Here is a 12,534-nt window from a genome sequence, read left to right as displayed (position 1 = left end):
GGGTCAAGTCAATCACATCATTCTCCTAATGATGTGATCCCGTTAATCAAATGACAACTCATGTCTATGGTTAGGAAACATAACCATCTTTGATCAACGAGCTAGTCAAGTAGAGGCACACTAGTGACACTCTGTTTGTCTATGTATTCACAGATGTATTATGTTTCCGGTTAATACAATTCTAGCATGAATAATAAACATTTATCATGATATAAGGAAATAAATAATAACTTTATTATTGCCTCTAGGGCATATTTCCTTCAAGTACGTCTCCGTTAGAGCGGTGTGGAGGCACAATGCTCCCTAAGAAGCCACTAGGGCCACCGTATTCTCCTCACGCCCTCACACAATGCGAGATGCCGTGATTCCACTATTGGTGCCCTTGAAGGTTGCAACCGAACCTTTACAACAAGGTTGGGGCAATCTCCACAACTTAATCGGAGGCTCCCAACACAACCACGTAGCTTCACCACAATGGACTATGGCTCCGTGGTGTCCTCAACCGTCTAGGGTGCTCAAACACCCAAGAGTAACAAGACCCGCTAGGGATGAGTGGGGGAATCGAAAATCCCTTGGTTGAAGTGTAGATCGGGGCCTTCTCAACCACTCCCGAGCAAATCAACAAGTTTGATTGGCTAGAGAGATAGATCGGGCGAAAAAGGAGCTTGGAGCATTTAATGGAGCTTGTGCATTAATGGAGCTTGGGGGGAAGAGGTAGGTCAAAGGAGAAGAAGGGGACCCCCTTTTATAGTGGGGGCAACAAACCAACCGTTGCCCCACCACAGCCCCGCACAGGGCGGTAGTACCGCTAACGGGGGCGGTACTGCCGCTCCAGCGAGCGGTACTGCCGCTCAGAGAAGAGCAGCAGGGATCTGGACCCAACGCGGTACTACCGCGATGGTAAGGGCGGTACTACCGCTCCAAAACGGTACTACCGTCCCTACAACCGCAACTAGTGCCGCAAAACCCGACACGAGAAAAAGAGCCCTCAAGTCGAGGCGGTAGGAGCCAGACAGCCCAGCGGTAGTACATCAGCGGGGTCACAGGCAGTACTGTCGGATTTCGGGTTCCGGCAGACCCTTGAGGTTCGAACACTGGGGTGCGCGCGGAGATTTCGCCTCTTACCTACCTGCACCCCTCCGCCTCGCTAAGATCTAAGCTATGGAAAGAACGACACAAGAGACGCAGGGTTTATACTGGTTCGGGCCACCGTTGTGGTGTAATACCCTACTCCAGTGTGTGGTGTGGTGGATTGCCTCTTGGGCTGATGATGATGAACAATACAAGGAAGAACAGCCTCGCGAGGGTCTGCTCTTTGCTGGAGGGGACGAACTGCTAGGAGGAGTTCAGTCACCCTTCTCTCTCTCTGATTTCGATCCGATCCTTGATCCTTGATCTCTGTCTCTAACCTTCCTTTTTACCTCGAACCCGAACCCCGATCCTTGTGGGTGGCTGGTCCTATTTATAGGCAATGGCCCTGGTCCTCTTCCCAAATATTGAGCGGGAAGGGCGCCAACAATTGGCCATTTTGAAGGGAAACATCTAGTACACTTATCCTGACTAAAGTTGGTCCTCGCCTGCACAAAGCTCTAGTGGTGACGCCGTCTTGGGCTCCACGATGACCTCCGTCTTCCAGTCCTCCTGGTCTTGGTCTTGTTGCACCGAAACGGCAACCTTTACCTGATGCCTCGGTACTCCGCGGCTGCGCTTGCCCCCTTTGCACAAAAGGGGAAAGGAGGACACTATGCGGGCTGGCGCCCGCCTGGCGCCCTTGGTCGTCATGGCTTGCGTCACGGGCACCTCGTGAGGTACCCCGCCTTTATCTCTCCGCCTCCTCGCGAGCCAGCCTGGTGAGGCCGTGCCTGAGGAAGCTCTGTGTTGTCCGCCCCGCGAGGCTTGGCCCCTCGCGAGGGTCTTGGGTCTGTGTTGATGAAGATGGGCCGTGCTGGGCCCCCCTTTGAGCCATGCCATAGGACGCAGGCAGGCAAGTCTGGGGACCCCCGTTCCCAGAACGCCGATAGTAGCCCCCGGGCCCAAGGCGCGCCCGGACTTGGCCGTGCAGGGAGGCGGAAGGGCAAGAGCGAAGCACCACGGGCCCTAACAGCCTGCGGTCTTGGGCGCTGCGTGGCCGTTGATTGGACGTGGGCGTCTCCACTTCCCCATGGCGCCTCGGCAACTGCACGGATTGGACAAGCCCCTGCATGCAAAGCGGGTCATGATTACCTGCGATCGTGGAGGTCGGCGGTTGGCCTTCGCCGGCCATAAGTACGGAATGGCGTACGCCCTTCCAGTCCATCCCTTCTTTCTTCTCCTTCTTCCCGGTCCTTGCTCCGTCTTGGTGCGATGGCTCCGATCCGCCGGTTCTCGACGGCAGAGAAGGGAAAGGCTCCCCGAGAGGAACCAGACCCGCTCCCGCTGAAGAAACGGCTCGCCCTCCGCGGCCCGGACGAGGGGGCCCATCAGGTGGTGTCGAGGCCCTGGTGCGAGCGGGCACCGCCAGGGTTCCCGCTTCCCTTGTATGCCCACATTGAGGGCCCTGAAGGAGTTGATGCTGATCGCCACGGGCAGCGCCGCCGTCGGCGCCGACGGGTCACGAAAGTGTGCATCGTCCCCCCTGGGGTCCACACCGAGGGCTCCTCCTGAGAGTTCGTGCTCCACGCCGCCATGCCTCCTCAGTCTTGGATTCGCCTTCCTCCCTTCTTCGCCTCCATCATCCCGCAGGGAGAACTCCTGGAGCTTTGGCTGCAGCACGCCGGTTGCAGCACCCTCGCGACCGAGGCAGAGGTCGCGGTCGTCGCCCCGGGCGAGGTCTTCATGACTCGAGGCTGGAGCGAAGTCGCCCGGGTTTGCAGGACAAGTGGCGCCTTCACGATCCACTTGGAGTACGATGGTGCTTCGGTGATGTTCTTCAAGGTCTTCGATGCGAACGGGCGTCGGCTGGAGTGCTGCCCCGGGAGAGGTGGCCGGGACCCTGCTGCGGCGAGGACTGGGCCCGCTGACTGCTCCCTTGGCGGCTCCTCAGGCGGCGGAGGCGTCGGAGGTTCCAGCGACTCCGGCGAGCTCTTCGCGACTCCGGAGACGAGCAACGATAGCTACGAGCCCCCGAGCCGGCGCTGCTCCTGGAGCAGGGCGGGCTCGTCAGGCCGTCGCCGCCTCTGATCTGGATGGGGTTGGCGCCGGTGCTTGACGGCCCACTGTTGATGATGGCGTCTTTTGCAGGGTCGCGCGTAGTTAGCGTCCTTTTAGGATCTGTTCCCTGCGAGGAATCAAAGACGCGTCCCGTGGGGGCTTGTAAGGTGCATGTGATCCTGTTCTGTTAATATAACCCTTGTCGTAGAATTGTGCGAGTTGCTCATTCCGTCTTAGCTCAGTTCTCCCTTTTGAACCTCACGAGGGCTTGGTGCTCTACGCCGACAGGTCCCAGTCCCAAGGCGGCTTCAGCCATCGCTGGTATGCCAGGTCGCGATGTCGTGGTCAAGGCCAGGAGGTGAGCGACTCGGAGTCCGGTAAGAGCCCCTAAGTCGCGATGCTCAGGAGGTCCCCTTTGGCACCCAAGCAGCCGTCGTTCAGTGAGAAAGGAGAGCGGCATCGCTAACACGAGATTGCATTAGGTGCGGGGATGGTGCCACGGTAGCTGGCGCTTCCGGGTGGTGACTTATCTCGAGAATCAGGGGTCGCTCTTTGGTGTGTCGTCGGGTCCGTGCATCGGCAGGCGTGAGGCTGCTCGGCGAGGTCCTCGCATGTCCCTCCCCTCTCGCCTTTTCTCCCCTTTCTGCTCTACGTCCTTGGGTCCCGGCCCTCGAGCGAGTCTCAGCCGTCGCTGGTATGCCAGGTCGCGATGCCGTGGACAAGGCCAGAGGGTGAGGGCTGGAGAGCCAGCAGGATCCCTGAGTCGCAATGCTCAGGCACCCCCCTTTAACGTGCAAGCGGTTCGCGCAGATGAGAGTGAAGGAGACACCACAAGGGCCTCGCCTGACGCGGCTCCTTTAGGAGATCCTGTAAACCCATCATAGAAAGAACGAGGGGTTGCCGTGACAATTGATAGTCAGCCGTTGGTTGCTTCCGAGGGGCGATGAGGCACTGTAGGCTTGACGAGGTGGCGCCATGCGGGGCTGTTGCGGCCAGAGCTCAGCCATTCAGGTTTGTCGGCGTTGCAGGGATGGACCCATGCGCAAGCGTCGTGCCGTTTGGGAGCAGTTCCGTCAGTTGGCGTCAGTTGAGCGGGAAACTAGGTCAAACTCATTAGCCGCGAAGGAGTGGATTCATTCAAATAGATGCTGGGAAGGCGGACATCACTGGGTCAGGCCCGAGCGACTTGGGGATGATGCAGCCTGAGGGGCGCCCCCAACAAGGTAAGCTAACAACATGAAATAAAAGGGATACATGCCGCAGGGACGGACCCACGCGGCCTGGGAATAATGCAGCCCTGGGGGGGGGGCGCTCCCAGCTGGAAATGAAACTTGTAAGATGTCACCTGATGATGTTGAGGATGAAGGACTGTTGGTGTAGCAGACCTGGTGGGCTGCGGAAGCCGATCCTCACGAGCCCCCAGGCCTAGGGGCCTCGGGAGGCTCCGGAGGCGCTGGTGGCTCCTCGCGGACCATCTCCATCTCCGCCAGGGCTGTGGAACGCCTTGCCTCTTGTGCCTCCATGATGCCCCTCATGAGGCGCCGGTACGTGGCAGCCGCGTTCGGTAAGCCGTAAGGCATGCGAACGTAGCTATAGGGTGGACCTCCGCAGCGCCCCACTCACGAGGGCCAAAGGCGCTCCAGAGAGGCGACTTGATTGAGCCCTGGTATGTCGATGCAGACGCGCAGCCCACCATCCTCGCCCGGATGGGGAGCCACTGCTGGTAGGCGGCCGCCGCCTTTCATGACTCTTGACTCCTGTAGCTCCTGAATGGCCTTGCTGACGAACTCCTGAAGGTCTGGTTCTCCTTGCCTTACTCCTTCTTGAGGGAAACGTGCTTCGAAACACGCCTCCATGTGGTGCCCAAGAGCCTCCCTCGTGACCCTAGCCAGGTCGGTGGCCCTCCAGGGGAGAGCCCCCGAGCCCTGCCTGAGGAGGGCCCCGGGCGCGCTTTCCTATGCGATGGAAGGAGGTTCCCCCTGGGCAGGCACGGGCCCAGAGGGGCCTGCCTCTTGAGGGGCCGGGCCAGACGATGCCTTCTTCTTGGGGGCGGTCTCGGGAAGCCTCCTGCTTCCGTGATCCGAGTCTTCTAGTGACGCGGCCTGAAAGGCTCGCCCCAGGGAACACACCGCGTCCTTCTCTTCACAGGGCACCGTGATGACTCCACCACTTCCTGGCATCTTGAGGACGTTGTAGCCGTGGTGAGTTACGTCCATGAACTTGGCCAGCGCTGGATACCCAAGGATGGCGTTGTACGACAGGCGAATGTGAGCGACGTCGAAGTCGATGAGCTCGGTGCGGTAGTTATCTCGTGCCCCGAAGGTGACAGGGAGGCGGACCTGCCCAATCGGGACCGTGGAGCCGTCGGTGACTCCGGAGAAAGGCTTGGTTGGCTGAAGCTGGCTGTAGGGCACTTGGAGATTGTTGAATGTTTCCATGGACAGGATGTTGAGCCCTGCCCCGCCATCGATGAGGGTCCTGGTGACCACCATGTTGCTGATGATTGGGGAACAAAGCATCGGGAGGACTCCGGCTGTAGCCGCACACTTGAGCTGATCTGCTGAGCTGAACGTGATGGCGCACGCCGACCGCCTGAGAGGGCGCGTGGCTTCGAGCTTGGGGAGGACTGCATTCACTTCGCGGGCGAACTGCTTGAAGATGCGTTGAGAGGCTGGGGCTTGAGCCCCGCCTAGGATGCAGGTGATCGCGCGCGGCTCCTGGAAGCCCCCGGCCCCCTCGTCCTGGTGGCGATCCTCGTTCCTCCTTGGCTGCGGCGGCAGCGGAGGGAGGCCTGTGTTGCCTTGCGGGCGATCCTCGCGAGGCTGATCCCTCCAGTCTCCCTCGCAAGGCGGATCTTGCCAGCGATCCTCGTGAGGTTGATCGCGCCACCCTTGGCGCGGGCCATGGTCTTCCCAGCGTCCTGCGTTCCTTCCTCCTCCTCGACCGTAGCCCCGGTCACCGCGGTCGGGGCGACGGCCGATCCTTCCTTCTCGCATGGCTCGGATCTCTTGACACTCGTTGGTGTTGTGGGTGTGGAGGTCGTGGTACACACAGTATTGACTGCCCTTGGGAGGTTCGGGAGATCTCTGCCCCGCTTGGTGTCTGGTTCTGCCGCGAGCACGGCAGCCCCCTTGCGCTTCACATCCTTGGCCTTGGGCTTCTTCTCTTCTGGGTCTGCGGCAGGCAGCTTGAGGAGGGAGAGACGCCCTTCCTCAGACCTGGCGCACTTGGTTGCCCAGTTGAACAGCTCCAAGGAAGTGCACAGGTCTTCATGCATCGCCAGCTCCTCCTTCATCTTAACATCGCGCACGCCGTCAGAGAAGGCTGAGATGATGGCCTCCTCAGTCACCTTGGGAATCTTGAGGCGTGCGTTGTTGAAGCGCTGGATGTACTTCTGCAAGGTCTCCCCGGGTTGTTGCTTGATGCGACGCATGTCGCTCACGGCGGGTGGCCGGTCGCGAGTACCTTGGAAGTTGGTGATGAAGCGGGTGCGCATCTCGTCCCAAGAGGAGATCGTGCCTGGGGCCAGGTTCAGGAGCCAGGTGCGGGCCCCGTCCTTGAGCGCCATGGCAAACCAGTTCGCCATGACTTTCTCGTCTCTGTTGGCAGCTTCGATGCCCAGCTCATAGAGCTGGAGGAACTCCGCAGGGTCGGCCGTGCCGTCGTAACGAGGAGGCAGGTCTGGCTTGAACTTGCCGGGCCACGCGACGCTGCGTAGCTCGGTGGTGAAGGCACGACAGCCTGCTATGGCCATGGGAGGCCTTGGGTGACGGAGAGCTTGGTCTTGCATGTCCCCACGCATTGCAGCTGGGAGCGGCGCGGGGTCTTGGCGTGCGGGAGCAGGAGCATGGTCGCGACGTGCTGGAGCAGGGAGCGCCCGGGCAGCTTCTTGCGGGCGAGGGACTTCTTGGCAGCTCTGCTCTTGCCGCGCTGGCACCTGATGGAGCGGGTTCCGCCCAGGGGCCACGCGCCTTGGAGCCATGGCGCCTTCTTGAGGAGGAGGCGGCCGGGGCGCCGCCGGAGCCTCGTCGCCCGCGCGGGGCGGGGTGCAGTGCAGCAGAACGGACGGTGCATGAGAGCCCCCTGTGGCGCGGACGAGCTCGGCGACGCGGTCAAGCCATTCTTCATAGACGTCGTCGACGGGACGGTAGCGCAGGAGCTCGTTTGCCGCGATGAGCGCAGCTCGAGCCTCCATGGGTGCGCGGGGCGCGCGGGACGAAGAACCAGCTGGGGTGAGCGAGGGAGTAGCGGTGCGGCCGTCTTGCCGCACTGACGGATGCTGAGACGATGCTTGCTGCTCGTCCCCCCGCCGGGCCGGTGGCGGCGTTGACGGCAGGTGACGGCGAACGACGAGGACGCCCACCGACAGGAGCCGTCTGGGCGACGCGGGAAGCGAGAGTGGCCCGGCGCTCGGCGCGGGCCCGACGAGCGTCAGACATGGGCGCGATGGTCGGAGGAGAACGGGGTGGTGGAAGACGAATTCCGGTGCACCCCTACCTGGCGCGCCAAATGTCGGATTTCGGGTTCCGGCAGACCCTTGAGGTTCGAACACTGGGGTACGCGCGGAGATTTCGCCTCTTACCTACCTGCACCCCTCCGCCTCTCTAAGATCTAAGCTATGGAAAGAATGACACAAGAGACGCAGGGTTTATACTGGTTCAGGCCACCGTTGTGGTGTAATACCCTACTCCAGTGTGTGGTGTGGTGGATTGCCTCTTGGGCTAATGATGATGAACAATACAAGGAAGAACAACCTCGCGAGGGTCTGCTCTTTGCTGGAGGGGGACGAACTGCTAGGAGGAGTTCAGTCACCCTTCTCTCTCTCTGATTTCGATCCGATCCTTGATCCTCGATCTCTGTCTCTAACCTTCCTTTTTACCTCAAACCCGAACCCCGATCCTTGTGGGTGGCTGGTCCTATTTATAGGCAATGGCCCTGGGCCTCTTCCCAAATATTGAGCGGGAAGGGCGCCAAAAATTGGCCATTTTGAAGGGGAACATCTAGTACACTCATCCTGACTAAAGTTGGTCCTCGCCTGCACAAAGCTCTGGTGGTGACGCCGTCTTGGGCTCCACGATGACCTCCATCTTGCGGTCCTCCTGGTCTTGGTCTTGTTGCACCGAAACGGCAACCTTTGCCTGATGCCTCGGTACTCCGCGGCTGCGCTTGCCCCCTTTGCACAAAAGGGGAAAGGAGGACACTGCACGGGCTGGCGCCCGCCTGGCGCCCTTGGTCGTCATGGCTTGCATCACGGGCACCTCGTGAGGTACCCCGCCTTGATCTCTCCGCCTCCTCGCGAGCCAGCCTGGTGAGGCCGTGCCTGAGGAAGCTCCGTGTCGTCCGCCCCGTGAGGCTTGGCCCCTCGCGAGGGTCTTGGGTCTGTGTTGATGAAGATGGTCCGTGCTGGGCCCCCCTTTGAGCCACGCCATAGGCCGCAGGCAGCAAGTCTGGGGACCCCCGTTCCCAGAACGCCGACAGGTACTACCGCTGCGGAGCGGTACTGCCGCTTGTGACCCTTCGGCGGTACTACCGCTGGTAGTGCGGTACTATCGCTGGGACACAGAAGAGAGAGAGAGAAAGGATCTCTCCAAAGAGGCTGGGGACGAGGCGGTGGTGCCAGGCACCCCAGCGGTACTACTACTGTGGAGTCACGGGCGGTACTACCGTTGCAGAGCGGTACTGTCACTTGTGGCTCCTCAGCGGTACTACTGCTGGGTTGCGCGGTACAACCGCTGGAACCCAGACAGGACATAGAAAAGAGGAGAGATCTCTTCTATGAAGTGGAAGAGCTCGGAGGGTGAGAAGCTGAAGTGTACGTGTTGATTCCACCCATGCAATACCCCAGCGGACCTCCTCTTGATAGTACGGATGCAACTAGTCCACCAAAAGAGAAGCGAAAGAGCTACACCGTCTTGAATGACACTCCGAAGGGAAGAAAACATCTCGTGCCAAGGATGAATCTGTGAACTACTCAACGCACATGATTAGTCCACAAACATGTTGTCATCAATCACCAAAACTACCTCGAGAGAGATATGCCTCAACACCTCCCACAGCCGACCGAGCTCAAGACCGACCGGATCCACCCCAAATCCGGCCGGCGGGTGCGCACACCAGGTGGCCGTGGTTGGGTAGCTCGGTGGCGCCGAGGGGAAGGGGCTGGGCGAGCTCGCGTCCGAACTGCAGTGAGTGGAAGAGTGGGGAAGAGTGGAGGGGGTGCGGCCGGAGGGAGGGAGGGGGGCGGATAGAAAAAGGCCCGCCCTGTGCCACCGACGGGCGGGCCAGGGGAGGACACACGCAGACGACCCGCCCATCCGCGTGGTGTCCGTTTCACCCCAAAAGCGGCGCAAACTTGGGCCGCGGATGGGTCAAAAGCGGACACAAAACAGACAAAAGTCCGTTCGCTCCCGCACGCTGGGCCGCCTCGTTTGTCCGTTTTACCCCAAACGGACAGGGCCGGACAGGATAGGGTCGCGCGGTGGAGTTGGCCTAACACATATTGTAGTCTGTTGACGAGCATTCACAAGCTTAATGAGCTTTTAATGAATAGAGGCGAGCATGATCTTTTGCTCATTAAGCTTAACGAGCACGAGCTTAACGAGCCAAGAAACTCGTTAATCCACCCCTAACCGTCGCCCTCCTGAAGGCGTCATCAAGGGCTATGTCGTGTTCCTTATCAAATGCTCCAGGGGCAACCCTCGATCTGGTTGCTTTTCGGATCGAATGATGGTGGCACCGTGTGTCGTGCACATCTTGAGGCCCTCGTCTTGGAGCAGGTTTTCGGCTGTGGGAACTAGCGGCTCGGAGGTGTTCTTCTGTTTCTTGTGCGCTATGGTCTTATTGATCGACCAGCTTTGCGGAAGAGGCTGATGCTCACATATGAAGCCCGGCTAGCGAGACCACGAACTATCTCGGATCCCCGTGTTCCCTGTCAGCACTTCTCCTTGAGGATGTTTGTCGGGTGGCCACCAGACGGCCAAGCTCAAGCCTCTGCTTGATTCATTAGATTTGTGATTGCGACCGGCGACTCTTTGCATCCTTGTAGATCTCATGTTATTTTCTTTCTTTTCAGTGTGACATGTTCATCTAATCTTGCTTCCCTGGTGATTTTTGGGCTATGTGGTCTTCTTCTTCATGAATGAAACGTAGCGCTCGCTACTGTTCGTAAAAAAACGCAGCTTCTATTGATTATCTGAGCGAATGATCTATCACGCTAGTTGGGGGATCCCAGCGAACAAAAATACCCCTCCTCCCTCCCTTGCGATCTGGTCCTCCACCCCCTCGGTTCTTACTCCACTCTTGAGTCGCCATGGAAAAATTGACCAAAGCGCTCGAATTGAGGGTGGAGGGGGGGGGTCAACTAGTGGATCACGAAAATTGAGGTAATAATCTACACCCAAAACCTTCCCCACATCCCACCCCCTCTCAATTTCCATCAATCCCAAGTGGAATTAGAGGGGAACTAGAGCTCTAAATTAGGCTAGATTTGCCATGTTAAGAAAAGAAGGTGATTTTCCATAAACAAAACCATGGGGCAATTCATGCATGGTAGGGGAATTTTTTCCATGAGAATTGGTAATGCACTAAAAGAGTTGTGTGCACTTTGCTGTGCCATTAGTGTTGTAGGGATTTCATAAATGTTTTATTGGGTTTTGCACGTGAGAGGGATGATGTTGCATGTCTTATTTTTTTATAATGCGGTGTTTTGGTGGGCCCTTTCTAGAGGAGTGGTTATGTGTTATCTGCTAATAAACCCACATGTATGTGGAGAAGTTTCTTACGGTGGCGACCACATGTACTATATTAGTGCTACAATGTCATATGTTGATGATTCTTTCTTGCCAGGTGATGAGAGGGTGCGCGGGGCTCATGTGTTTTTATAGGCCGGTTGTTGCCAATTGATATGAGAAATCATTGAATTGATCAAAATCATGAACCAAATTGAAAATTGGACACCTCAATCATAATCATTGACCCAGTAAAATTGTGAACCAGATCCGAAATTGCACACCTCATTTGAGTAAAAACTATGAACCAAATTCAAAATAACCTCAATCAAAATCATTTACACAGTCAAAATCGTGAACCAAACCTGCAAATTGAACACCTCAATTGAATGAGAGAGCTCAAAAATTAGAGAAAATGAATACCTCGGTTGAATAAAAACCATGGACCAAATTGAAAATAACCTCAATCAAAATCGTGAACCAAATCCAAAATTAAACATCTCAATTGAATGAGAGAGCTTCAAAATTAGGGAGCATACTGTATTTATAGATATAGGTCCGTCATAGGCATGTCAACAAGATGATAGGGGGTAGTGGAATTTGGAAGAAAAATAAGCATTTGAACATGGAAAAATTACCATGAATATGGGAGACAATTTGGCATGAATTTATCCTCCCACATTATAGCAAACACCCCCATCTAAACCAACACCAAAAAATGAGCATGTGGAGATAGAAAATGGTGAAAATGTGTGAAATTTTCCATGTGAATGAGGATCTACTCCCTGGTTTCTGTGATTGCAAAAACATTTTTACATACAAAAATTAGTATATTTTTCCATGCAAAAATGAATATATATTGCATGTGAATGAGAATAAAGTTGCATACAGGAAAGGAAGGAAAGCAGTTGTTGAAGGTGCATTTATCTCTTAATGGTATTTTGTTGTGATGACAATGTGCTAAGTGGAAATAATGATAGTTGCTAAGGTTTATATCAGGTCATTGGTTCCTTGATGTTTATGATGGATTATTGATCCCCTATTTCAAAATTATCAAAGTTGTGATTTTTCGGTAACTCGAAGGTTTTATTTGGTTTGATTTGAGTCATAGGACAACCACACTATCAAGAGGGGTAAAGGTGGGAGAATGACAGTGTGGGAATGAGCCCTCCTACACCTACCACCAAGAAAGTGCCTTACACCCATCCACGTCGTGTTCTCTCGGTGTGCCTAAGGAGGGTGTGTGTGCCCAAAAGTTGCTGGTCGCTGGACCCCATGCGCACGGGCTGGTGATCAGCTCTTTGGACCTCGTGCGCATGGGGTAGCATGCAACCTTCTGGACACCCCATTCGCACGGGGATAATTTGGCTCATGTGCATCATGATTCCAAAAAACAAGTTATTTTTACCTTTTTGTGCTTTAGTAGCAGGCTTTACCAGATTTTACTTCGTTCACGAACCTCTTTTTGTCTGTTTTCGCCAGGATGCCACTCACGGAAGTGTTTGGGGGTATAAAGAAAGAATGCCAATATATGCCGATAAAATCATGTCAATTAACGTGATGTAATACTACCATAAAGAATGAAGCAATTGGGAGAGGCAAGAGATGCTTCAGAAAGGAGTCCAACACGCTTGATGATGTACAGTACGACCACACACCCTCATACCAGCGATTGTAC

The sequence above is a fragment of the Triticum urartu genome, chromosome 4A (assembly GCF_056163025.1).
Source record: "Triticum urartu cultivar PI428250 chromosome 4A, HENAU_Tu73, whole genome shotgun sequence".
NCBI lineage: Eukaryota > Viridiplantae > Streptophyta > Magnoliopsida > Poales > Poaceae > Triticum > Triticum urartu.
The sequence above is the reverse complement of the archived record's forward strand: the minus strand, read 5'-3'. Positions refer to the sequence as shown.